Here is a 5,152-nt window from a genome sequence, read left to right as displayed (position 1 = left end):
TGTTCACCATATGAATGATTTTTATCTCTATGTATGGGATGTATATTGAAATATGAAATCTTGTGGTCTATTGTTACGATTTGATATATATAGGTTAAACCTATAACTCACCAACATTTTTGTTGACGTTTAAAGCATGTTTATTCTCAGGTGAATATTAAGAGCTTCCGCTGTTGCATACTAAAATAAGGACAAGATTTGGAGTCCATATTTGTATGATATTGTGTAAAAACTGCATTCAAGAAACATATGTCGATGTAATATATTTCTATTGTAAACCATTATGTAATGGTCGTGTGTAAACAGTATATTTTAGATTATCATTATTTGATAATCTACGTAATGCTTTTGAAACCTTTATTGATAAAATAAAGGTTATGGTTGTTTTAAAAATGAATGCAGTCTTTGAGAAACGTCTCATATAGAGGTCAAAACCTCGCAACGAAATCAATTAATATGGAACGTTTATAATCAATATGAACGGAACATTTCAGTTGGTATCCGAGCGTTGGTCTTAGAGAACCAGAAAATTTGCATTAGTGTGTCTTATCGAGTTTGTTAGGATGTGATAATGCTAAAAACGAACATATATTTCATAGCATTATTCCTCAAGAAAGACAAGCTTTTAGTTGCAATTGTTCTATTTACAAGTGATATTCGTTTAAATATTAAAAGGTAAAGACAAAAGACAGATTCGACGAATTGAAGACGCAAACGACCAAAAAGCTCAAAAGTACAAAAGACAATCAAAGAGGTTCCAATTATTGATAAGAAACGTCTCGAAATTACAAGAGTACAAGATTCAAAACGCAAAGTACAAGATATTAAATTGTACGCAAGGACGTTCAAAAATCCGGAACCGGGACCAGAGTCAACTCTCAACGCTCGACGCAACGGACTAAAAATTACAAGTTAACTATGTATATAAATATAATATAATATATAATTAATTATATTAATTATATATATATTATATTTATAAAATAAATCGTCGGCAAACAAAGAGCCAAGTGTGGGTGAGCTGTAAAAACGATCTCCGCGACTCGCGGAGTTTGAAGAAGAAAAGGGCCGCGAGTCGCGGAGCCCCAAAAACTGAAACTCCCTATAAAACCCAACGAATTCTGATCATTTTAAACATATATATCCATCCATCTATCTAAACATATATATTTATATTTATATTTTAATTTTAATTTTAATTTTAATTTTAATCCTAATAATAAGGGTATGTTAGCGAATGTTGTAAGGATGTAAGTCAAAATTCTGTCCGTGTAACGCTACGCTATTTTTAATCATTGTAAGTTATGTTCAACCTTTGTAATTTAATCTCTCGTAGCTAAGTTATTATTATGCTTATTTAATCCGAAGTAATCATGATGTTGGGCTAATTACTAAAATTGGGTAATTGGGCTTGTACCATAATTGGGGTTTGGATAAAAGAACGACACTTGTGGAAATTAGACTATGGGCTATTAATGGGTTTTATATTAACTAAACAATACCTTGTTAATTTAATATACAAACTTATAATTCGACGTATTTATATATAACCACATACGCTTGACTGGGTACGGTGGGCGGGATATCTATAAATACCAATAATTATTCATTTTACCGGACACGGAACTGGATTAATAGTTAATAGACTTTTTGAAACAGGGGTGAATTACATTCAAGGGTAATTGGTGTAATTTTTAACAAAGTATTAAAACCTTGGTTTACACGCAGTCGATAACCTGGTGTATTCATTAAACAAAGTATTAAAACCTTGTTATAATTCGAATCCCCAATTAGTTGGAATATTTGACTTCGGGAATAAGAATAATTTGACGAAGGCTTTTGCTCTTTATATTTATGACTGATGGACTATTATGGACAAATCCGTATGGACATATTAAATAATCCAGGACAAAGAACAATTAACCCATGGGCATAAAACTAAAATCAACACGTCAAACATCATGATTACGGAAGTTTAAATAAGCATAATTCTTTTATTTCATATTTAATTTCCTTTATTTTATATTTAATTGCACTTCTAATTATCGTATTTTTATTTATTATTGTATTTAATTGCACTTTTAATTATCGTACTTTTTAATTATCGCAAGTTTATTTTATCGCACTTTCATTTGCAATTTCATTATCGTTATTTACTTTACGCTTTAAATTAAGTCTTGTATTTATTTATTATTTTACATTTGGTTTTAACTGCGACTAAAGTTTTAAAATCGACAAACCGGTCATTAAACGGTAAAAACTCCTCTTTATAATAATAATATTACTTATATATATATTTGTATTTTTATAAAAGTAAACTAATATAGCGTTAAGCTTTGTTTAAAGATTTTCCCTGTGGAACGAACCGGACTTACTAAAAACTACACTACTGTACGATTAGGTACACTGCCTATAAGTGTTGTAGCAAGGTTTAAGTATATCCATTCTATAAATAAATAAATATCTTGTGTAAAATTGTATCGTATTTAATAGTATTTCCTTGTAAAATATAAAGCTATTTTATATACACCTCGCATAACATCAAGTATTTTTGGCGCCGCTGCCGGGGAATCTTAAACGCCGAAAGCGCAACGCTAAATATAATAAATAAATAAAAAAGATTTTTATTTTTAGTTTACTTTTATTAAAATTCACTTTTGTAAAAATACATTTTTAATTATTCGAAAACATAAAAAGAAAACAAAAATATAAATATTTTTAAGAATTTATTAAATATTTAAGTTTTGTAAAGTTTCTTTATTTGTATTTTATAAAAATATAAGTTTTATTTAAATATTTTTTGTTTATTTAGAACATAAACAATGAAAAAAAAATTAATATATATATAAATCTATTTTTAAGATATTTTTAAAATTATAAAGTAGTTCTATTTTTATTTTAGTTTTTAAATATAAGTTTTTATTATATAAATATTTTAGATTTTAAAACAGAAAACAGAAAAATATAAAATAAAAAAAAAAACGCGTCGAATTTTAAACTGTACCTGAGTTGAAAGTTAGAACCCCGCGAGTCGCGGGGGTTTGCAGCCTCGAATACCGCGACTCGCGGAGCAGCCCTGACACCCGTGACTGAAACCCTAATTCGCATTAAATACGGGGTAATTATTAATTATTATTATTATTAACCCTAATTACTTATTATTATTATAATTAGTTTTACTTTTTATTTAATTTATATTTTAGTTAAATTAGTTTAATTAAATTGTAAAATTAATAGTTTTAATAAATAATTAATATAAAAATAATATTTTTATAAAATTTGTACTTTTTACAACTTTTTGTATATTTTTATATTTTATCCCTTTTTAATCGTTTTAGCGTAATATTAGTATTTTTAGCTCATATTTAGTTTTAAACTTAGTTTTTGCCATAGTTATTTTTACTTCTAGATTTTTAGGTTTTGCCGTAGAATTCCTTAAGTGCTTTTTCTTTAGACTAAGATTTAAGTGCTTTAGAATTTTGCGACGCCTTTTTAAGTTTTAGTTTCTTTTTAAGTTATTTCCATTTGGGATATAGTTTTTCTTGTAAGCTTTAATATTTTTAGACGACTTTTACCTATGTATCAATTATCATTCCAATTAGTAATCTCAATTTGCGATTATAATTTTAAGTTAGTTGTGGTAATAAGGTTAGGTTAGTCAAGTGTTTTTAAGTTTTATAAGTTTATTTTATTTTTCCGTCACCTTTTATTTTTCAACCATTTTTCTTTTTCGACCTTTTTCGGCACACTCTTTTTCTTTCTTATTTCTCGCTATTCTAGTTTTTAGGACATAGATTTTTATTTTACTTCTTATCTAAATTTCTTAAAATTACGAAAATTTATTTTAAGTGGTTAAATTGATAGACATCAAAATTTTCTGGTTCGTAGTAATAGTTGGATTTGTACGTGGACTGGGTTATTGGAGCCAAACAATCCTCAATTATATTGAGACCAAACGAATCCTGCCCCTCTGCTGCATCTTTTGGCTATTCGAAACGTGGGCAAAATCAGAAAAGTCTATTGATTGGATAACTTATATAATTTTTCTTTCCTTTTTAAAAACTAATAGGATATTCAGTGAATGCACCGAGCAAGACGTTCACCACCTTTTGTACGTTCACCACCTGTAACTAGATCAAGACATTTAGCAAATATTACCGCCGTTTATTTTTCTTTAGAATCGTCATCCAGTCGACCAAGTACTCCAGTTCAAATTTCCGATAATCCATTTTTTGAACCCGACCTCACAATTGAGAATCCGGAGAATATTCAGGGACGATTCATAGATCCTGAACCACTAAATTTTTCTCCGGAACCACCAATCATTCAAACAGAGATTGTTGAGGAACGAACCATTAAATCAGAATCCTCTAGTGATTCCGATTCAACAAATTCAATTATGGAGAATCTGGAACCTTTAAGTATGGAAGACCGAATGAGAGCTAAACGCACTGGCCAAGGTCACGCAATTACTCATCCAGACATTAATGCGCCATATTATGAAATCAAAGGACAAATTCTACACATGGTGACTAATCAATGCCAATTTAGTGGTGCGCCGAAGGAAGATCCAAATGAACATCTTCGTACCTTTAATAGGATCTGCACTCTATTTAAAATAAGAGAAGTTGAGGATGAACAGATATATCTCATGTTATTTCCCTGGACTTTAAAGGGAGAAGCCAAAGATTGGTTGGAATCGTTACCTGAAGGGGCGATTGATACATGGGACGTTTTAGTTGAAAAATTTATTAAACAATTCGTTCCAGCATCTAAAGCCGTAAGACTTCAAGGAGAAATTGTTATGTTCACACAGAAACCGAATGAAACTCTATATGAGGCATGGACTAGATTTGAAAAGTTGTTAAGAGGATGTCCGCAACATGGTTTAGACACCTGTCAAATAGTACAAATATTCTACCAAGGATGCGACATCACTACAAGGAAAGACATAGATATAGCAGCTGGTGGTTCTATTATGAAGAAAACCGAAACTGATGCTTACAAAATTATTGATAACACTGCTTCCCACTCACATGAGTGGCACCAAGAAAAAGATATCGTCAGATCATCTAAAGCAGCTAGAGTCGATTCTAGCCATGACTTAGATTCCATTTCCGCAAAGATAGATGCTGTGGAGAGACGAATGGAA

At 29.9% G+C, this 5,152-nt stretch overlaps 1 non-coding gene across 1 annotated transcript; it reads right to left on the bottom strand.

Moving 5' to 3' along the window:
- Positions 1–4,783: 4,783 nt before the first annotated feature.
- LOC139895045 (small nucleolar RNA R71) lies at positions 4,784–4,890 on the bottom strand. Its single transcript, XR_011775516.1, has one exon. It is a non-coding gene; the product is annotated as a small nucleolar RNA R71 (small nucleolar RNA).
- Positions 4,891–5,152: the final 262 nt, after the last annotated feature.

The sequence above is a fragment of the Rutidosis leptorrhynchoides genome, chromosome 2 (genome assembly GCF_046630445.1).
Source record: "Rutidosis leptorrhynchoides isolate AG116_Rl617_1_P2 chromosome 2, CSIRO_AGI_Rlap_v1, whole genome shotgun sequence".
Classification (NCBI taxonomy): domain Eukaryota; kingdom Viridiplantae; phylum Streptophyta; class Magnoliopsida; order Asterales; family Asteraceae; genus Rutidosis; species Rutidosis leptorrhynchoides.
The sequence above is the reverse complement of the archived record's forward strand: the minus strand, read 5'-3'. Positions and strand labels throughout refer to the sequence as shown.